The following is a 22,547-nucleotide window of genomic DNA, read 5'->3' on the forward strand; positions in this document are numbered from 1 at the left end:
CGCAGCAGCCAATGAGGAATGATTGGAAGTGTGGGCACATCCTGTTTAGCATGGTGGGCATGTAAGTACTGGCAAGGCTGTGATTGGCTGCTGAAATGATGTCACTCTGCACTATAAAAAACGCTGCCGCCATTTTGCGCTCACTCTGCTGTGATTTCAGTTAGGGACAGGACGCTGTGTTCTAACTGAGGGCCAGTTGAGATAGCTAATTGCTTTATTTTCCTTTCCAAAGGCTAATTTAGCAAAACACTGTGTGTTCTTCACTGTTCACCTTGCTCTTGCCTTGCAGCGCTGTTTTAACAGCGTTCTGCAAGGTCTCTGTGTGTGTGTGTGCAGCTCACTCTGTAGTCTGTGTGCAGCCATATACCCGGTTGTATTCAGCTCAGGGGGGGTTCACACTGCCTCACACAGTTGTCCTTTTTGCTCATAGTGCAGCCTGCTGCACATTTTTTCTCAAATTTCCTATTAGTGTTTTTCCACCCGTCTCCAGCTAAATTGTGGAAAAACACTACATAGGATAACCTAGAGGGGTTTTTTTGGGCCTTGCAGCGCCGTTTACGGCTGTCTGGATGGTCTCCGTGTGAGCCCAGCTCGCCCTGTAGTCTGTGTGCAGCCATAGCCGGCTGGATTCAGCTCAGGGTTCGTTACTGCCTCATACCTTGAGAAAAATTTTCCTTTTTTTCAAATAGTGCAGCCTGTTTAAAATTTAAAAAAAAAATTTCCTATTAGTGTTTTTCCACCCGTCTCCAGCTAAATTGTGGAAAAACACTACATAGGATAACCTAGAGGGGTTTTTTTGGGCCTTGCAGCGCCGTTTACGGCTGTCTGCACGGTCTCTGTGTGAGCGCAGCTCGCCCTGTAGTCTGTGTGCAGCCATAGCCGGTTGGATTCAGCTCAGGGTGCGTTACTGCCTCATACCTTGAAAAAAAATTTCCTTTTTTTCAAATAGTGCAGCCTGTTTAAAATTTAAAAAAAAAATTTCCTATTAGTGTTTTTCCACCCGTCTCCAGCTAAATTGTGGAAAAACACTACATAGGATAACCTAGAGGGGGTTTTTTGGGCCCTGCAGCGCCGTTTACGGCTGTCTGCACGGTCTCTGTGTGAGCGCAGCTCGCCCTGTAGTCTGTGTGCAGCCATAGCCGGTTGGATTCAGCTCAGGGTGCGTTACTGCCTCATACCTTGAAAAAAATTTTCCTTTTGTTCAAATAGTGCAGCCTGTTTAAAATTTAAAAAAAAAAATTCCTATTAGTGTCTTTCCACCCGTCTCCAGCTAAATAGTGGAAAAACACTACATAGGATAACCTAGAGGAGGGTTTTTGGGCCTTGCAGCGCCGTTTACGGCTGTCTGCACGGTCTCCGTGTGAGTTAAACTTGCTCTGTAGTCCGATCTGCAGAGAAAAAAAAAAAAGGAAAGTTCACCAAACACAACTTAACACTTGTGTAGGCCACATTTGAAAAATAATAAAGTTTAGTCCACACTTTACAACATTAATGTTTCTTACACCTGTTAGGAGGAGCATTTCAGGAATAAGCACACTAAGGCCTTAGTACTTTTCTGCTTATCTTTATCTGTCAACCAAGATGAAGAGGGCAGGGAGTAAGGCACGTGGGCGTGGGCGCGGAGCAGGGAGAGGAGCAGGGAGAGGACGTGGTGATTCTGTGCCTGCTGCGGGCGCCGGTGACTCGTCGTCACTCAGTTTCAGCAGGGAACAGTCCTTCATGCGCAGCTTTGTCGGAGAGCGCCGTGCACCGCTGCTGCGTGAAGACCAAATTGAAGCCGTTGTCGGGTGGATGGCAGCTAACGCCTCGGCATCGACTTCAGTTAGTGCCACATCCTCTCAGGCACAGAGCACTGGAGAGCAGCCATCTGTCTCTTCACCACCTGCCAAATTGGCCAGGCAGTCAGAGAGCCTAGGACAGGAGCCGTCTCTACTTCTGTTCTCTGAATCTCTTGGCTTGGAAACAGGGGGCCAGCCAAGCAGCATTGGAGAAATGGAAGAAGAGGCAGTGTGCAGTGATGCCCAACAGCTTTGTCTCTCTGACTCTGAAGAGGCGGGTGGGCCAGTGCCTCCGGTGACCACAGCGCAGTACGCATCTGATGATGAAACTCAGGTGCCGCTTTCTGGTGCGTACTGTGCTGCCGAGACTACCCAGGAGGAGCAGTTGGTGGCAGAGGGTAGTGGAGATGATGAGGTCGTTGACCTATCGTGGCGTGAGGAACAGGAAGGTGGTGGGAGCAGCTCTGAGGAAGAGATTCCCCTTACGGGCCAAAGAGGGAGAGGGAGGGGGAAGACTGCGGAGCCTGTAGCCTCCACTTTGGCACCCGTTAGGAGCCTGTCTCTTTCCAAAGCCAAAAAGGGCGCTCCCAAGACTTGCAGTGCCTGGTCCTTTTTTGACACAGTTACAGATGACATTTGTTTTGTCAAATGCAAGCTGTGTCATCAGAAAGTAAAAAGAGGGAAAAATGTCAGCAACCTCAATACCACAAATATGTGGAAACATGTGCGGACCAGGCACGCGGTGAAGTTACAGAAACACACTGAAGATGTAGGCCAACCAACAGCGGCAGCTACCACCTCTTCAGCTCGTGTTGCCTCTTCCTCCAGCTCACGCACAGCTGGTTTGGCTTCCTCCCAGGATCGCCATGGAAGAACCTCTGGCACTGTTGTCCAGAGACCTTGTGTAATTCCACCCACAGCACCACCTTCCCAGTCATCCTCACACTCCCAGTCTACTCTACAGCCATCGGTAGAACAGGCATGGGAGAAAAGGCGGGCATTCTCGGCAAACCACCCCCGAGCACAGGCTCTGAATGCAGGCATTGCCAAACTGTTGTCCCTGGAAATGCTCTCATTCAGGCTGGTGGAGACTGACAGCTTCCGTGACTTGATGGCATTGGCAGTCCCACAGTACAAGGTGCCCAGCCGCTTTTACTTCAGCAGGCAAGCTGTCCCTGCCCTGCACAGGCATGTTGAGGGAAACATAAAACATGCGCTACTGAACGCCGTCAGTAGCAAGGTCCACCTCACCACCGATGCGTGGACCAGTCAGCATGGACAGGGGCGATACGTTTCCCTCACTGCCCATTGGGTTAATGTTGTTGAGCCAGGTACAGATCGTGCGAGTGGCGCAGGACGTGTCCTGCCCACTCCAAGGATTGCAGGAATCCAGTCTGTACGCATTGACTCCTCCTCTTACACAAGTTCCTCAGAATCAACTCTGCAGGAGCCTTCACAGTCCACCTCCACATGGACCCGTGAACGTTTACCTATGACCGACATGAGCACAGCCGTGGCCAAACGTCAGCAGGCCGTCTTGAAACTAGTTTCATTGGGGAATCGAAGCCACACAGCGCAGGAGCTCTGGAATGCCATCAAGCAGGAGAGCGATGTGTGGTTACTGCCAGCGAATCTCCAGCCAGGCATGGTAGTGTGTGACAATGGCCGAAATCTGGTGGCAGCTTTGGCCCTTGGCAACCTCACTCACATCCCATGTCTGGCACATGTGCTCAATTTGGTTGTGCAGAGTTTTCTGAGGGACTATCCGGATCTTGATGCCCTGCTGCACAAGGTCCGCCTAGAGTGTGCTCACTTGCGGCGTTCCAGCTTGGCCAGATCCCGCATTGCTGCTCTGCAGCGCCGATTCCGCCTTCCGGAACACCGCATCATATGTGACCTACCTACCCGGTGGAATTCCACGTTACATATGTTGGAGCTGTTGTGTGAGCAGCAGCAAGCAGTTATGGAGTACCAGCTGCATCAGGCGCAAAGAAGTCGCAGTCAGCGCCGATCAGACTTCACAACCACAGAGTGGGCCACTATGAAGGACGTCTGCCAGGTTTTGCGTCCTTTTGATTATTGCACGCGGATGGCAAGTGCAGATGATGCACTAGTCAGCATGACTGTCCCCTTTATCTGCCTGCTTCAGCAAACACTGCAAGCGTTAAGGGATAATGTTGTGGAAGAGGTGGAGGATGAGGAGTCACCTTTTCCATCAGCTTCTGGAGAGTCAGCGCCACGTGGTTCCTCACAAAGGGGTACGCAGGGGCCAATTTGTGAGGAGGATGAGGAGGAGTCAATGGAGGAGGAAGAGCTCCATCCAGAGGAGGGAGCGACACAATTGTCCAGTGGTCAGTGTGTACAGCGAGGGTGGGGTGATGACGAGCGGGCAGAGATCATGTCTCAAGCAGGGGACAGCGTTTCTGGGCCAGTTGGCACTCTGCAGCACATGGTGGATTTCATGCTGCAGTGCCTGAGAAACGACCGCTGCATCGACCACATTCTCAACATGCCTGATTATTGGGTGTTCACCCTCCTCGATCCTCGCTACCGGGACAACGTCCAAAACCTCATCCCAGCGTTGACCCGGGAGCGTAAATTGCGGGAGTACCACGACACACTGGTGAATTCCATCATCTTCTCCTGTCCAACTGAGAGGAGTGCTGCAAGTGCTTTACAAAGCAGCTCAGTGCGTCGAGGCAGTGGGGGAGGCTCTGCCCAAAGAGTGAGCAGAAGCAGTGCCTCTGCCCAAGGCAAGCCCAGTATGGCACAACTCTGGCACACTTTTGTGTGCCCGCCCCAAATGTCTACACCATCACCGGCGGCTCCAGTCAGCAGGAGGGAACGGTTCCGTCAGATGGTGACAGACTACATGGCCTGCCCTCTTACTGTACTCCCAGACGGCTCTTCCCTGTTCAAGTTTTGGATCTCTAAGCTGGATACATGGCCAGAGCTAAGCCAGTATGCATTGGAGGTGCTGGCTTGCCCTGCGGCTAGTGTCTTATCGGAATGTGTCTTTAGTGCCGCAGGTGGTGTACTAACAGACCGTCGCATGCGACTATCCTCCGATATTGCTGACCGGCTTACTTTCCTGAAAATGAACCAGGCCTGGATCTCGCAGGAATTTGCCACTCCTCTGCCTGATTAACTAATTGGGTGTCATCCAGGTCTCCTGCTGTGTTCATCTTTCTACCACCTGAACTGCTATTCCTGGGCTCCAACACCGCCAGTTGCGGCTCAGAAGTGCAGGCTGCACAGTAAAAACATACGACCCAGTGTTATTGGGTTTCAGTAACGTCAGCTGATCCCCAGCTGTGTAGCCGGCAATGTGTCCTGCGACCGCCACAACAACCTAAAATGCAAGGGAACCTGTCCCCCCCCCCTGTTGTTTGTTACTGAAAGAGCCATCTTGTGCAGCAGTAATGCTGCACAAGGAAAAGGTAGCTCTTTTAGTTTAGCTCCTTGCCCACGCAGAACTTAACACTTATAAAATGTGTTCACTGATACCGTTATACCGTCCCGGAGCTGGGACTTTCCTTCGTAATGTGAAGCAGCACAGCCGTCATTCCTAACCCCTTGGTGCCATGCGCTGCCTCCTCAGCGTTGTTTTAAGCTGTCACGGAGCCTGCGCTGTTCTGTTATCCCTTGGGCATGCCCTATTTGCGCTGCCTGTCTTCTGACATAATTTGGTGTCAGGATGGCTGCGCCTGTGCGGCCGCGCTGCCCGAGATCCCGCATCGCAGTGTCTTCTGATTGAGTCACACTGCGGGCCTGGGATCCATGGGCATGCGCAGTGCATATCTTCCCCTCGGGCTCTCGCTCATTTCCCTCCGCCTTCTTTAGACTGTGCGCCGTCAGCTGATCCCTAGTAGCATGCCACGGCCGTGACACCGCACAGTCTGAAGAAGAGGGAAGGAGGGGAGTGAGAGTCGAGGATATGCACTGTGCATGCCCATGGATCCAAGGCCCGCAGTGGGATTACGTTAGACAAGACTGCGAGGTGGGATCTGGAGCAGCGTGGACGCACAGGCACTGACAGCCTGACACCAAATTATGTCAGAAGACAGGCAGCGCTAATTGGGCATGGCCAAGGGCTAACAGAACAGCGCAGGCTCCGTGACAGCTTAAAACAACGCTGAGGAGGCAGCGCACGGCACCAAGGGGATAGGAATGACAGCTGTGCTGTGTCCCATTACGAAGGAAATTCGCACCTCCGGGACGGTTTAACAGTAGAAGGGGACACATTTTTAGTGTTTACTTCTGTGTTTGCAAGGAGCATAATTAAAAGAGCAACCTTTTCCTTTTGCATCCTTAGTGCTGCACAAGATGGCTCTTTCAGCTACAAACGTCTTGGGGGGGGTTAAAGGTTCCCTTTCAACTTGCTCCAATCAGGCTTCGGCCTACACTCTGTTCCACTGCTCCTCCTGCTTTCCCTGGGCTCTAACACCGCCAGTTGGTGCCTGGAAGTGCTGCCTGCACAGTCAACAGTCGCTCCTCTGTTATTGGGGTTCAGTAATGTCAGCTGATCCCCAGCTGTGTGTGCGGCAATACCTCCAATCTGCTCCTCCTGCTGTCCCTGGGCTCTAACACCGCCAGTTGGTGCCTGGAAGTGCTGTCTGCACAGTCAACAGTCGCTCCTCTGTTATTGGGGTTCAGTAACGTCAGCTGATCCCCAGCTGTGTATCCGGCAACGTGTCATGAGACCGCCACGCTGGCACAACTAAAATGTAAGGGGACCTGTCCCCCCCCCCCCTAGGCGTTTGTTACTGAAAGAGCCACCATGTGCAGCACTAATACTGCACAAGGAAAATGTCGCTCTTGAAATTATGCTCCTTGCAAACGCTGAACTACACACTAATGTAATGTGTGACTTTCCTTTGTAATGTGACGCAGCACAGCCGTCATTGCTACCCCCTTGGCACCGTGCGCTGCCTCCTTAACGTTGTTTGATTCCGTCATGGACCCTGCGCTGTTATGTTATCCCTTGGCCATGCACAGTTTGCGCTGCCCGTCCTCTGACATCATTTGTTGTCATCCTGGCTGCGCCTGTGCGTCCACGCTGCCCGAAATCCCACCTCGCAGTGTCGTCTAATGTGATCCCACAGTGGGCCTGGTATCCATGGCCATGCGCAGTGCATATACTAGCCTCTCACTCCCCTTCTTCACGCTTCTTCAGACTAGGCGGCGTCAGCTGATCCCTAATAGCATGCCACGGCCGTGACGCCGCACAGTCTGAAGAAGCAGGAAGGAGTGAGAGGCGATGATATGCACTGCGCATGCCCATGGATCCCTGGCCCGCAGTGGGATTACATTAGATGACACTGCAAGGTTGGATCTCGGGCAGCTTGGACGCACAGGCACTGCCAGCCTGACACCTAAATGATGTCAGAAGACGGGCACCGCTAACTGTGCATGGCCAAGGGATAACATTACAGCGCGGGCTCCGTGACAGAACCAAACAACGTTGAGGAGGTGGCGCACGGCACCAAGGGGGTTGGAATGACGGCTGTGCTGTGTCACATTACAAAGGAAAGTCCCACTTCCGGGATGGTTTGACGGTGTGAGGGGACACATTATATGAGTGTGTACTTCAGCGTTTGCAAGGAGCATAATTTTCGGAGCCACCATTTTCCATGTGCAGTATTACTGCTGTACAAGATGGCTCTTTCAGCAACAAATGCCTTTAAAGGTTCCCTTTCAACTTGCTCCACTGCAGGCTTCGGCCTACACTCTGCTCCTCTTTGATTCCCTGGGTTTCAACACTGTCAGTTGCCACCTGGAAGTGTTGTCTACACAGAAAAAACACTAGCTGATGTGTCAGTGGGGTTCAGCACCGCCAGCTGTTCCCCTGCTGTGTAGTCGGCAACGTGTCCAGCACAAGCCACGCTGGCACAACAGAACAAAAGCTGCCACCAGTGCAGGCTTCGGCCTACACTCTGCTCCTCTCCTCCTCCTGCTGCCCCTGGGCTCAAACACCGCTAGTTTTTGCCCGGAAGTGCTAGCTGCACAGAGAAAAACACCAGCCAATGTGTTAGTGGGGTTCAGCACCGCCAGCTGTTCCCCTGCTGTGTAGCCGGCATCGTGTCCAGCACAAGCCACGCTGGCACAACCGACCAAAAGCTGCCACCAGTGAAGGCTTCGGCCTACACTCTGCTCCTCTCCTCCTCCTGCTGACCCTGGGCTCAAACACCGCTAGTTTTTGCCCGGAAGTGCTAGCTGCACAGAGAAAAACACCAGCCAATGTGTTAGTGGGGTTCAGCAACGCCAGCTGTTCCCCTGCTGTGTAGCCGGCAACGTGACCTGCAAACGCCACGCAGGCACATGAACTGAAATTGAAGGAAGCCTGCCCCCCACCCCCAGGTGTTTCTATGTATAACAGCCACCTTGTACAGCAGTACTGCTGCATTTGTACAAGGTGGCTGACTTTTTCTACTTGCCCACGTGGAACTCAACACGTACAAAATGTGTCTCATTGAGACCATTCCACTGTCCCTGAGGTGTGACTTTCCTTTCTAATGATACGCAGCAACACCCTTGGTAGCGCTTCCCGTCTTTTGACATCATTGGTTAGCTGGCTGCGCCTGTGCGTCCGCCCTGCTCCAAACAACGCCCCTCGGTTTCTTATTTATTTTGTCAGCGAGGGTGTGGTTTATGGGCACGAGCAGTGCATATGTTCGCCTGTCGTCACTCATCTCCTTCCGCCTTCTTCAGACTGTGCAGCCTCATGGCCGCGGCATGCGAGAAGGGATCAGCAGAGGCCGCCCAGTGTGAAGCAGGTGTAAGGACGTGTGTGAGCGGCGAAAATATTTACTGCTCAAGGCCACGAATCCCAGCACCGCAGTGTGACTTTATGAAAAGGCACTGTGGGTTCTGGGATTTATGGCCATCGTTAACCGCACCGGCCAACATGAAATGAGGTCATAAGATGGGCAGCGCTAACAGGGCATTGCCAAGGGATAACACAAGAGCGCAGACTCCTGTACAGCAAATAACAACGCTCAAGAAGCTGCGCCAAGCACCAAGGCGTTATTTGGGACACCTGTGCTGCGTCTCCTTAAAAAGCCAAGTCACGCATCCACTACAGTTTGACTGTAGAATGGGCTAAATTGTGTACGTCTTTCATTCAGCGTGTGCAAGTAGACAAATTAATAGAGCAACCTTTCACTTGTGCAGCATTAATACTGCACAAGGTGTGTCTCTTGTACTTTGTAACACCTGAGGGGGAGTTAAAGGTTTCCTTTGAAATTGGTTCAACTAGGCTTCGGCCTACACTCTGCTCCTCTCCTCCTCCTCCTGCTTCACCACGGGATCTAACATCAATAGTTTTTGCCCGCAAGTGCTAGCTGCACTGAGAAAAACACCCGCCATTGTGTTAGTGGGGTTCAGCAACGCCAGCTGTTCCCCCACTTTGTAGCCGGCAAAGTGTCCTGCAAACGCAACGCAGACACAAAGCTGCCTCCAGTGCAGGCTTCGGCCTACACTATGCTCCCCCTGCTTACCCTTTGCTCCAACACCGCTAGTTGGGGCTCTAGGAAGACAATCTTTAATAGGCAACGCATCTGGGTTCCAGCACCGCCAGCTGGTTCTCGGCAGTGTTTTTGTCACGGTACTCCCTCGTGTCCAGCCTGGTTCCAGCACCGTCAGCTGTTTCCGGGTATTGTCAAACTCACTGAGACACCTATGCGTTGTCCCGTCGTGTTGCGGTCGAGTTAGCCAACTCCAGGGTGCCTCCAGTTTAGGAGCTTCCTATGTGTGCTGCGTGAACTGGTAGTCAAGGCTGGTTCTGTAGTGCCAGTAGGCCCAGCTCCCCCTGTAGGACTGTTGGGGTTCTGTAACTGCGGCTGCCTCGCGGCCTAGCTGTTCTCTCCTCTCCTGTGGACCTTCGGGTCCACCACCTGGTTCCAGCACCGTCAGCTGGTTCCGGGCGGAGCCTTTGGCTTAGGTGCCTCCTCCTGGGTATCCGAGTTCCGCCAACGTCAGGCGGTCCTCGGTAGTGCTTTTAAGCGCGGGCACCTACAGCTTAGTAACCGGGTTCCAGCACCGTCAGCTGGTCCTCGGTCGTGCCATTGGCTCTTGCACACTGGGGCAACGCATCTGGGTTCCAGCACCGCCAGCTGGTTCTCGGCAGTGTTTTTGTCACAGGTACTCCCTCGTGCCAAGCCTGGTTTCAGCACCGTCAGCTGTTTCCGGGTTGTGTCAAGCTCACTGAGACGCCTATGCTTGCCCCGTCGTGGTGCGATCGGGTTAGCCAACTAAAGGGTGCCTCCAGTTTAGGAGCTTCCTATGTGGGCTGCGTGAACTGGTAGTCAAGGCTGGTTCTGTAGTGCCAGTAGGCCCAGCTCCCCCTGTAGGACTGTTGGGGTTCGGTAACTGCGGCTGCCTCGCGGCCTAGCTGTTCTCTCCTCTCCTGTGGACCTTCGGGTCCACCACCTGGTTCCAGCACCGTCAGCTGGTTCCGGGCCGAGCCTTTGGCTTAGGTGCCTCCTCCTGGGTATCCAAGTTCCGCCAACGTCAGGCGGTCCTTGGTAGTGCTTTTAAGCGCGGGCACCTACAGCTTAGTAACCGGGTTCCAGCACCGTCAGCTGGTCCTCGGTCGTGCCATTGGCTCTTGCACACTGGGGTAACGCATCTGGGTTCCAGCACCGCCAGTTGGTTCTCAGCAGTGTTTTTGTCACAGGTACTCCCTCGTGCCAAGCCTGGTTTCAGCACCGTCAGCTGTTTCCGGGTTGTGTCAAGCTCACTGAGACGCCTATGCTTGCCCCGTCGTGGTGCGGTCGGGTTAGCCAACTCCAGGGTGCCTCCAGTTTAGGAGCTTCCTATGTGGGCTGCGTGAACTGGTAGTCAAGGCTGGTTCTGTAGTGCCAGTAGGCCCAGCTCCCCCTGTAGGACTGTTAGGGTTCGGTAAGTGCGGCTGCCTCGCGGCCTAGCTGTTCTCTCCTCTCCTGTGGACCTTCGGGTCCACCACCTGGTTCCAGCACCGTCAGCTGGTTCCGGGCCGAGCCTTTGGCTTAGGTGCCTCCTCCTGGGTATCCGAGTTCCGCCAACGTCAGGCGGTCCTTGGTAGTGCTTTTAAGCGCGGGCACCTACAGCTTAGTAACCGGGTTCCAGCACCATCAGCCGGTCCTCGGTCGTGCCATTGGCTCTTGCACACTGGGGCAACGCATCTGGGTTCCAGCACCGCCAGCTGGTTCTCGGCAGTGTTTTTGTCACAGGTACTCCCTCGTGCCAAGCCTGGTTTCAGCACCGTCAGCTGTTTCCGGGTTGTGTCAAGCTCACTGAGACGCCTATGCTTGCCCCGTCGTGGTGCGGTCGGGTTAGCCAACTCCAGGGTGCCTCCAGTTTAGGAGCTTCCTATGTGGGCTGCGTGAACTGGTAGTCAAGGCTGGTTCTGTAGTGCCAGTAGGCCCAGCTCCCCCTGTAGGACTGTTGGGGTTCGGTACCTGCGGCTGCCTCGCGGCCTAGCTGTTCTCTCCTCTCCTGTGGACCTTCGGGTCCACCACCTGGTTCCAGCACCGTCAGCTGGTTCCGGGCCGAGCCTTTGGCTTAGGTGCCTCCTCCTGGGTATCCGAGTTCCGCCAACGTCAGGCGGTCCTTGGTAGTGCTTTTAAGCGCGGGCACCTACAGCTTAGTAACCGGGTTCCAGCACCGTCAGCTGGTCCTTGGTCGTGCCATTGGCTCTTGCACACTGGGGCAACGCATCTGGGTTCCAGCACCGCCAGCTGGTTCTCGGCAGTGTTTTTGTCACAGGTACTCCCTCGTGCCAAGCCTGGTTTCAGCACCGTCAGCTGTTTCCGGGTTGTGTCAAGCTCACTGAGACGCCTATGCTTGCCCCATCGTGGTGCGGTCGGGTTAGCCAACTCCAGGGTGCCTCCAGTTTAGGAGCTTCCTATGTGGGCTGCGTGAACTGGTAGTCAAGGCTGGTTCTGTAGTGCCAGTAGGCCCAGCTCCCCCTGTAGGACTGTTGGGGTTCGGTAACTGCGGCTGCCTCGCGGCCTAGCTGTTCTCTCTTCTCCTGTGGACCTTTGGGTCCACCACCTGGTTCCAGCACCGTCAGCTGGTTCCGGGCCGAGCCTTTGGCTTAGGTGCCTCCTCCTGGGTATCCGAGTTCCGCCAACATCAGGCGGTCCTTGGTAGTGCTTTTAAGCGCGGGCACCTACAGCTTAGTAACCGGGTTCCAGCACCGTCAGCTGGTCCTCGGTCGTGCCATTGGCTCTTGCACACTGGGGCAACGCATCTGGGTCCCAGCACCGCCAGCTGGTTCTCGGCAGTGTTTTTGTCACAGGTACTCCCTCGTGCCAAGCCTGGTTTCAGCACCGTCAGCTGTTTCCGGGTTGTGTCAAGCTCACTGAGACGCCTATGCTTGCCCCTTCGTGGTGTGGTCGGGTTAGCCAACTCCAGGGTGCCTCCAGTTTAGGAGCTTCCTATGTGGGCTGCGTGAACTGGTAGTCAAGGCTGGTTCTGTAGTGCCAGTAGGCCCAGCTCCCCCTGTAGGACTGTTGGGGTTCGGTAACTGCGGCTGCCTCGCGGCCTAGCTGTTCTCTCCTCTCCTGTGGACCTTCGGGTCCACCACCTGGTTCCAGCACCGTCAGCTGGTTCCTGGCCGAGCCTTTGGCTTAGGTGCCTCCTCCTGGGTATCCGAGTTCCGCCAACGTCAGGCGGTCCTTGGTAGTGCTTTTAAGCGCGGGCACCTACAGCTTAGTAACCGGGTTCCAGCACCGTCAGCTGGTCCTCGGTCGTGCCATTGGCTCTTGCACACTGGGGCAACGCATCTGGGTTCCAGCACCGCCAGCTGGTTCTCGGCAGTGTTTTTGTCACAGGTACTCCCTCGTGCCAAGCCTGGTTTCAGCACCGTCAGCTGTTTCCGGGTTGTGTCAAGCTCACTGAGACGCCTATGCTTACCCCGTCGTGGTGCGGTCGGGTTAGCCAACTCCAGGGTGCCTTCAGTTTAGGAGCTTCCTATGTGGGCTGCGTGAACTGGTAGTCAAGGCTGGTTCTGTAGTGCCAGTAGGCCCAGCTCCCCCTGTAGGACTGTTGGGGTTCGGTAACTGCGGCTGCCTCGCGGCCTAGCTGTTCTCTCCTCTCCTGTGGACCTTTGGGTCCACCACCTGGTTCCAGCACCGTCAGCTGGTTCCGGGCCGAGCCTTTGGCTTAGGTGCCTCCTCCTGGGTATCCGAGTTCCGCCAACATCAGGCGGTCCTTGGTAGTGCTTTTAAGCGCGGGCACCTACAGCTTAGTAACCGGGTTCCAGCACCGTCAGCTGGTCCTCGGTCGTGCCATTGGCTCTTGCACACTGGGGCAACGCATCTGGGTTCCAGCACCGCCAGCTGGTCCTCGGCAGTGTTTTTGTCACAGGTACTCCCTCGTGCCAAGCCTGGTTTCAGCACCGTCAGCTGTTTCCGGGTTGTGTCAAGCTCACTGAGACGCCTATGCTTGCCCCTTCGTGGTGCGGTCGGGTTAGCCAACTCCAGGGTGCCTCCAGTTTAGGAGCTTCCTATGTGGGCTGCGTGAACGGGTAGTCAAGGCTGGTTCTGTAGTGCCAGTAGGCCCAGCTCCCCCTGTAGGACTGTTGGGGTTCGGTAACTGCGGCTGCCTCGCGGCCTAGCTGTTCTCTCCTCTCCTGTGGACCTTCGGGTCCACCACCTGGTTCCAGCACCGTCAGCTGGTTCCGGGCCGAGCCTTTGGCTTAGGTGCCTCCTCCTGGGTATCCGAGTTCCGCCAACGTCAGGCAGTCCTTGGTAGTGCTTTTAAGCGCAGGCACCTACAGCTTAGTAACCGGGTTCCAGCACCATCAGCTGGTCCTCGGTCGTGCCATTGGCTCTTGCACACTGGGGCAACGCATCTGGGTTCCAGCACCGCCAGCTGGTTCTCGGCAGTGTTTTTGTCACAGGTACTCCCTCGTGCCAAGCCTGGTTTCAGCACCGTCAGCTGTTTCCGGGTTGTGTCAAGCTCAGTGAGACGCCTATGCTTGCCCCGTCGTGGTGCGGTCGGGTTAGCAAACTCCAGGGTGCCTCCAGTTTAGGAGCTTCCTATGTGGGCTGCGTGAACTGGTAGTCAAGGCTGGTTCTGTAGTGCCAGTAGGCCCAGCTCCCCCTGTAGGACTGTTGGGGTTCAGTAACTGCGGCTGCTTCGCGGCCTAGCTGTTCTCTCCTCTCCTGTGGGCCTTCGGGTCCACCACCTGGTTCCAGCACCGTCAGCTGGTTCTCGGCAGTGTCTTTTGCTCTTGTACCTTCTGCTCCCCATCCTGGTTCCAGTACCGTCAGCTGGTTCCGGGCAGAGCCTTTGGCTTCGGTGCCTCCTTCTGGGTATCCGAGTTCCGCCAACGTCAGGCGGTCCTTGGTAGTGCTTTTTAGCACGGGTACCTCCTGCTTAGTAACCGGGTTCCAGTAACGTCAGCTGGTCCTCGGTAGTTCCATAGGCTCTTGAACCTTCGGGTAGCCATCCGAGTTCCAGTTCCATCATCTGGTTCTTGGCATTTTCTCAGCCTTCTTGTACCTTCTGCAACATTTCAAAGTTGAAGACCCTAAAGTCAACGACCCGGAAGACCACCCCGATGACGACGATGACGACGGCGGAGACGACGACGGCGGAGACGACGACGGCGGAGATGACGACACTGGAGACGACGACCCTGGAGACGACGACATGGAAGACCGAGAAGCAGAAGAACAAGAGGCTGCAGAACAAAGAGCAGAAGAACATTAAGCATAACACTTAATATCAGAGCAAAAGATATTATCTCAATTATATGCAGAAGAAGACTAAGCAGTGTATGGGGGTGAGTCCGTTCCTCCTCGTGGTGCCCCTGGATAAAGCCTGATGCTGCAGGCCAAGCTGAGGTTAGCCGACTCTATGGTGCCTGCAGTTTAGGTGCTTCCTATGTGGGCTGCGGGAACTGGCAATCAAAGCTGGTTCAGTAGTGCCAATAGGACAAGCTCCCCCTGTAGGACTGTGGGTTTTTGGTAACTACAGCCAGCTCGTGGCCTAGCTATTTTTTTTTTCCTGTGGACCTTCTGCTGCCTATCTGAGTTCCAGCACCATTAGCTCTTTCTTAGGAAGACAATCTAATTCCAGTGCCATCAGCTGGTTCCAGGCAGAGCCTTTGGCTTAGGTGCCTCCTTCTGGGTATCTGAGTTCCACCAATGTCTGGTGGTCCATGGTAGTGCTTTCTGGCACGGGTACCTCTTGCTTAGTAACCGGGTTCCAGCATCATCAGCTGGTCCTCGGTAGTTCCATTGGGTCTTGTACCTTCTGCTACCCATCCTGGTTCCAGTACCATCAGCTGGTTCCGGGCAGAGCCTTTGGCTTAGGTGCCTCCTTTTGGGTATCCGAGTTCCACCAACGTCTGGTGGTCCTTGGTAGTGCTTTCTGGCACGGGTACCTCCTGCTTAGTAACCGGGTTCCAGTACCGTCAGCTGGTCCTCAGTAGTTCCATTGGCTCTTGTACCTTCGGGTAGCCATCCGGGTTCCAGTACCGTCAGCTGGTTCTCGGCAGTGTCTTTGGCTCTTGTACCTTCTGCTCCCCATCCTGGTTCCAGTACCGTCAGCTGGTTCCAGGCAGAGCCTTTGGCTTAGGTGCGTCCTTCTGGGTATCCGAGTTCCACCAACATCAGTTGGTCCATGGTAGTGCTTTCTGGCACGGGTACCTCCTGCTTAGTAACCGGGTTCCAGTACCGTCAGCTGGTCCTCGGTAGTTCCATTGGCTCTTGTACCTTCGGGTAGCCATCTGGGTTCCAGTACTGTCAGCTGGTTCTCGGCAGTGTCTCAGCCTTCTTGTACCTTCTGCTACATTTCCAAGTTCAAGAACCTAAAGAAGACGACCCTGAAGACCACCCCGATAACAACGACGACCCCAGAGTCGACGACCCTGAAGACCACCCCGAAGAAGACAACGACCCCGGAAATGACGACCCTAGACGATGAACCTGAACACCGAGAAGCAGAAGAACAAGAAGCTGCAGAACAAAAAGCAGAGGAACATTAAGCATAGGACAAAAAATCAGAGCAAAAGATATTATCTAAATTATGAGCAGAAGAAGACTAAGCAGTGTATGGGGGTGAGTCTGTTCCTCCTCGTGGTGCCCCTGAAAAAAACCTGCTGCTGCAGGTCTAAATGAATGTGGACAAATCCTGTTGTAAATCTTTTGTGACAGGCAGAACGGAAGGTGTAATCTTCAAACTTTTATAGATAACAACTACAGGAAGGCCAGTCACAAATAAGAATATGATGAATAAGAATATGACAAAGATGAAGAAGTAGAATCTGATGAAGAATAATAGTTGAATAAAAAGAATATGAAGAATGTAAAAAAAAGAATAATAGGAAGAAGGTGAAGAAGAAGATGAATAAGGTGAAGAAGAAGTTGATGAAATAGATGCTGCTGAGGATGATGAAGAAGAAAGTGTGGGAGAAGTAAAAAAGAAGGTGAAGAGCATGGAAGTAGTGAAACATAAATATCTGATAAAATATAAAAAATCGTTACATAGTCAATATCTTTGTAACTCCGAACGTGTTATCCCCTTCCCGACCTGTGACGGCACGTAGACGTCATGAAAGTCAGTGCCAATCCGACCTGTGACGCCTATGTGGCATCATGGAGGGATTGCGTCCCTGCAGATCAGGTGAAAGGGTTAACTCCAATTTCACCCAATCTGCAGGGACAGGGGAAGTGCTACTTCAGCCCTGGGGGTGGCTACGATTGCTCTGATTGGCTGTTAAAAGTTAAACAGCCAATCAGAGCAATTTGTAATATTTCACCTATAAAAACTGGTGAAATATTACAATCCAACCATGGCCGATGCTGCAATATCATCGGCCATGGCTGGAAACCCTGATCTGCCCCCCCACCGCCACCGATCTCCTCCCCAGTTCTCCGTCCTGTGCTCCGCTCCCCTCCGTTGTCCTGTCCGCTCCACCATCCTCCTGTCTGCTCCCCCCGTGCTCCGACCCCATCCCCCCGTGCTCCGATCCCCCCATGCTCCGATCCCCCCTCATACTTACTGAGCCTCCTGGTGTCCATCCGTCTTCTCCATGGGCGCCGCCATCTTCCAAAATGGCGGGTGTTATGATCTGGTGGCCTAGGAGCAGCATGAGACGTACTCTGGAGAAGGTGATACCTGTACTGAACACAGACCCTGAACTTAACAACACAACTAGATGTAGCCGTGGGATGTAACTAACGCTCCCTCGACACCTCGACACAGCCTGAGGACTAAATACCCCTAAAGATAGAAACGGAAAACTATCTTGCCTCAGAGAAAATCCCCAAAGGAAAGACAGCCCCCCACAAATATTGACTGTGAGATGAGAGGGAAATGACATTCGCAGACTGAAATCAGAATTTAGCAGAGGAGGCCATACTAGCTAAATAGAAAGTATAGTACAGAGAACTATGCGTTCAGTATTAAAACACTAGAAAATATCCACTACAGAAAATACAAAACACCACATCTGACTAAAGACATGGAGGGTATATCTGCATCTCCAGAGATTCCGTTTGGCTGCAAAAAATCCTTTCACAGACAAGCTGGACAAGACAATACATGAAAATGCACAGAACTATACGGCCCACAGCATGTGGACAGCAAAAACAAAGCCAAGACTTATCTTTGAAGAAAAGCACAGCAAACAGGAGAGACCAGAAAGGGATGTTAATCCTCCAAAAACAATGGACAACTGGCACTGACTAAAGGATCAAGCAGGACTTAAATAGCTGAGTTCAAATTGCAAAAAGTGAACACACCTGATAGATGCTGCGATCCACAGACAGCAGCACTACCACTCATAACCACCGGAGGGAGCCCAAGAGCAGAATTCACAACAGGCGGGCACATGCGCAGTGCGCCGCCGAATCGGCCGGCCGGCAGATTCGTTCCAGGTACATTTTGATCACTGTGATAAAACTTATCACAGTAGTCAATATAAAAAAATGTAACCCCCCCTTTATCACCCCCATAAGTAGGGACAATAATAAAATAAAGAAAATATATTTACTTTTATTTTTCCACTAGGGTTAGGGTTAGAACTAGGGTTTGGGTTAGAACTAGGGTTAGGGTTAGGGCTAGGGTTAGGGTTAGAACTAGGGTTAGGGTTAGAATTAGGCTATGTGCACACGGTGCGGATTTGGCTGCAGATCCGCAGCGGATTGGCCACTGCGGATTCGTAGCAGTGTTCCATCAGGTTTACAGTATGATGTAAACCTATGGAAAACCAAATCTGCTGTGCCCATGGTGCGGAAAATACCGCGCGGATTCTTTGTGTGGATTCCGCAGCGTTTTACACCTGTTCCTCAATAGGAATCCGCAGGTGAAATCCACACAAAAAACACTGGAAATCCGTGGTAAATCCGCAGATAAAACGCATTGTCTTTTACCTGCGGATTTTTCAAAAATGGTGCCGAAAAATCTCACACGAATCCGCAACGTGGGCATATAGCCTTAGGGTTAGGGTTGGAATTAGAGTTAGGTTTGGAATTAGGGCTAGGATTGGAATTAGGGTTAAGATTAGGCTTGTGTTTAGGGTTATGGTTAGGGGTGTGTTGGGGTTAAAGTTGAGGTTAGGGTTGGAATTAGGGTTAGGATTAGGGTTGGGATTAGGGTAAGGGTTGGGATTAGGGTTATGGGTGTGTTGGAGTTAGGGTTGTGGTTAGGGGTGTGTTGGGGTTAGGGTTGTGATTAGGGTTATGGCTAGAGTTGGAATTAGGGTTAGGGGTATGTTGGGGTTAGTTTTGGAGTTAGAATTGAGGGGTTTCCACTATTTAGGCATATCAGGGGTCTCCAAACGCAACATGGCGCCACCATTAATTCCAGCCAATCTTGCGTTCAAAAAGTAAAATGGTGCTCCCTCCCTTCCGAGCACTGACGTGCACCCAAACAGTAGTTTACCCCCACATACGAGGTATCAGCATGACAATTCTTTGTGCGGATTCCGCAGCGTTTTACACCTGTTCCTCAATAGGAATCCGCAGGTGAAATCCACACAAAAAACACTGGAAATCCGCGGTAAATCCGCAGGTAAAACGCAGTGTCTTTTACCTGCGGATTTTTCAAAAATGGTGCTGAAAAATCTCACACGAATCCGCAACGTGGGCACATAGCCTTAGGGTTAGGGTTGGAATTAGAGTTAGGGTTGGAATTAGAGTTAGGGTGGGAATTAGGGCTAGGGTTGGAATTAGGGTTAAGATTAGGCTTGTGGTTAGGGTTATGGTTATGGGTGTGTTGGGGTTAAAGTTGTGAAATGACATACGCAGACTGAAATCAGAATTTAGCAGAGGAGGCCATACTAGCTTTTTAGTTAAACCCTTTTGGTTAGGGTTGGAATTAGGGTTAGGATTAGGGGTGGGATTAGGGTTATGGTTGGGATTAGGGTTAGGGGTGTGTTGGGGTTAGGGTTGTGGTTAGGGGTGTGTTGGGGTTAGGGTTGTGATTAGGGTTATGGCTTGAGTTTTAATTAGGGTTAGGGGTGTGTTGGGGTTAGTGTTGGAGTTAGAATTGAGGGGTTTCCACTGTTTAGGCACATAAGGGGTCTCCAAACGCAACATGGCGCCACCATTAAGTCCAGCCAATCTTGCGTTCAAAAAGTCAAATGGTGCTCCCTCCCTTCCGAGCCCTGATGTGCGCCCAAACAGAGGTTTACCCCCACATTTGGGGTACCAGCATACTCAGGACAAACTGGGCAACAACTATTGGGGTCCAATTTCTCCTGCTACCCTTGCAAAAATAAAAAAATTGCTTGCTAAAACATAATTTTTGAGGAAAGAAAAATTATTTTTTATTTTCACAGCTCTGCGTTATAAATTTCTGTGAAGCACTTGGGGGTTCAAAGTGCTCACCACACATCTAGATAAGTTCCTTCGGGGGTCTAGTTTCTAAAATTGGGACACTTGTGGGGGGTTTCTACTGTTTAGGCACATCAGGGGCTCTGCAAACACAACGTGACACCCGCAGACCATTCCATCAAAGTCTGCATTTCAAAACGTCACTACTTCCCTTCCAAGCCCCGACGTGTGCCCAAGCAGTGGTTTACCCACGCATGTGGGGTATCAGTGTACTCAGGACAAACTGGGCAAAAAATATTGGGGTCAACTTCTCCTGTTACCCTTGTGAAAATAAAAAAATTGCTTACTAAAATGTAATTTTTGAGGAAAGAAAAATTATTTTTTATTTTCATGGCTCTGCATTGTAAACTTCTGTGAAGCACTCGGGGCTTCAAAGTGCTCACCACATATCTAGATAAGTTCCTTAGGGGGTCTAGTTTCCATAATGGGGTCACTTGTGGGGGGTTTCTACTGTTTAGGCACATCAGGGGCTCTGCAAATGCAACGTGACGCCCGCAGACCATTCCATCAAAGTCTGCATTTCAAAACGTCACTACTTCCCTTCAGAGCCCCGACATGTGCCCAAACAGTGGTTACCCCCACATATGGGGTAGCAGCGTACTCAGGATAAACTTGAAAACAACTTTTGGGGCCCAATTTCTCCTGTTACTCTTGTGAAAAAAAAAATTGCAGGCTAAAAAATTATTTTTGAGGAAAGAAAAATGAATTTGGATTTTCACGGCTCTGCGTTATAAACTTCTGTGAAGCACTTGGGGGTTTAAAGTGGTCACCGCACATCTAAATTAGTTCCATGTGAGGTGTAGTTTCCAAAATGGGGTCACATGTGGGTTAGCTCTAATGTTTAGGCACACAGGGGCTCTCCAAACGCGACATGGAGTCCGCTAACGACTGGAGCTAATTTTTCATTCAAAATGTCAAATGGCGCTCCTTCCCTTCCGAGCCCTGCCGTGTGCCCAAACAGTGGTTTACCCCCACATGTGAGGTATCAGTGTACTCAGGAGAAATTGCCCAATAAATTTTAGGATCCATTTTATCCTGCTGCCCATGTGGAAATGAACAAATTGAGGCTAAAGAAATTTTTTGTGAAAAAAAGTACTTTTTCATTTTTACGGATCAATTTGTGAAGCACCTGGTAGTTCAAAGTGCTTACTATGCATCTAGATAGGCTCATTGGGGGGTCTACTTTCCAAAATGTTGTCACTTGTGGGGGAGCTCCAATGCTTAGGCACACAGGGGTCTCCAAACGCGACATGGTGTCCGCTAAATATTGGAGCCAATTTTTCATTGAAAAAGTCAAATGGCGCTCCATCCCTTCCGAGCTCTGTCGTTTGCCCAAACAGTGGTTCCCCCCACCCCCCCACATATTGGGTATCGGCGTACTCAGGACAAATTGTACAATAACTTTTGGGTCCAGTTTCTCTTTTTACCCTTGGGAAAATAAAAAAAATTGTTGCTAAAACATCATTTTTGTGACTAAAAAGTTAAATGTTCATTTTTTTCCTTCCATGTTGCTTCTGCTGCTGTAAAGCACCTGAAGGGATAATAAACTTCTTCAATGTGGTTTTGAGTACCTTGAGGGGTGCAGTTTTTAGAATGGTGTCACTTTTGGGTATTTTCAGCCATATAGACCCCTCAAACTGACTTCAAATGTGAGGTGGTCCCTAAAAAAATGGTTTTGTAAATTTCGTTGTAAAAATGAGAAATTGCTGGTCAAATTTTAACCCTTATAACTTCCAAGCAAAAAAAAAATTGTTTCCAAAATTGTGCTGATGAAAAGTAGAAATGTAGGAAATGTTATTTATTACCTATTTTGTGTCACATAACTCTCTCGTTTAACAGAATAAAAATTCAAAATTTGAAAATAGCGAAATTTTCAAAATTTTCAACAAATTTCCATTTTTTTCACAAATAAACGCAAAAATTATCGACCTAAGTTTATCACTAACATGAAGCCCAATATGTCATGAAAAAACATTCTCAGAACCACTAGGATACGTTGAAGCGTTCCTGAGTTATTACCTCATAAAGGGACACTGGTCAGAATTGCAAAAAACGGCCAAGTCATTAAGGTCAAAATAGGGTCATGAAGGGGTTAAAAAAACACAATTCCTGCTATTCCATTGGATTGGGCTAAACCTCTATGCCTTTAACGTCTCCTCCACCTCCCCCAACACATCCTACATTATTCTTAGTTGTTTTCCTTCAGGTAGAATTAACCTACAAGGAAAGAAAGGGTTTATTTTAATTCCGATATTTTTGTCTCATTGACTTGCATTGGTATCGGGTATCGGTATCAGCGATATCCGATATTTTTTGAATATCGGCCGATCCAATCCGATACCGATATTTTTGAATATCGGAAGGTATCGCTCAACACTAGTAGCCACGTGACTCATACCCCACTCCCCCCCCCCCCCAATATGGCCATGTCGTCTAAACCCAGGTTGGGTCCAGCCTCCAACACTGGATCTGTACAAGTAACCATATTGGGAAGGTTGCTGGTAGTATGGCATTTGGATATTTGGTTGCATTGGTTGATTTTTTGGGGGGAAGGGTTGAGGTGTAGTCATATGTGGAGGAGGTGCATCAGATTCCTCTTGAGCATGCACTTGTTGGGTTGGTTGAAGACGCATGAGGTTATGGGGTGACAGCTGCCACCTCTACAAGTATTCAAACAACTCATATGGGCTATTGGGGGGTGCATGCATCAAGAAGGATCTGAAAGCACCCTCTCACACGTAGCCTCACCTCACGGGGTAGGGGACGGAGGTACCAGGCCAGACTGCGCGAATATGCCTCCTCACCCTCATCTTGGGCAGCCCTAGAAAAATAGTTTAGGACCCCCGTATCCATATGCCTCCTTGTTTCCTGTAGCTCTCTCTTTCTGTGGCCAGGGTGAGAAATAACAGCAGCCTGTGGGGAGGCCTCCAACGAG

At 51.5% G+C, this 22,547-nt stretch overlaps 1 protein-coding gene across 1 annotated transcript in view; it reads left to right on the top strand.

The window, feature by feature from the left end:
• LOC138680259 (excitatory amino acid transporter 5-like) overlaps window positions 1-22,547 on the top strand; it is a 1,936,174-nt gene that overhangs the window by 626,100 nt on the left and 1,287,527 nt on the right. The window lies entirely within an intron of this gene.

Source organism: Ranitomeya imitator, chromosome 1 (genome assembly GCF_032444005.1).
Source record: "Ranitomeya imitator isolate aRanImi1 chromosome 1, aRanImi1.pri, whole genome shotgun sequence".
NCBI lineage: Eukaryota > Metazoa > Chordata > Amphibia > Anura > Dendrobatidae > Ranitomeya > Ranitomeya imitator.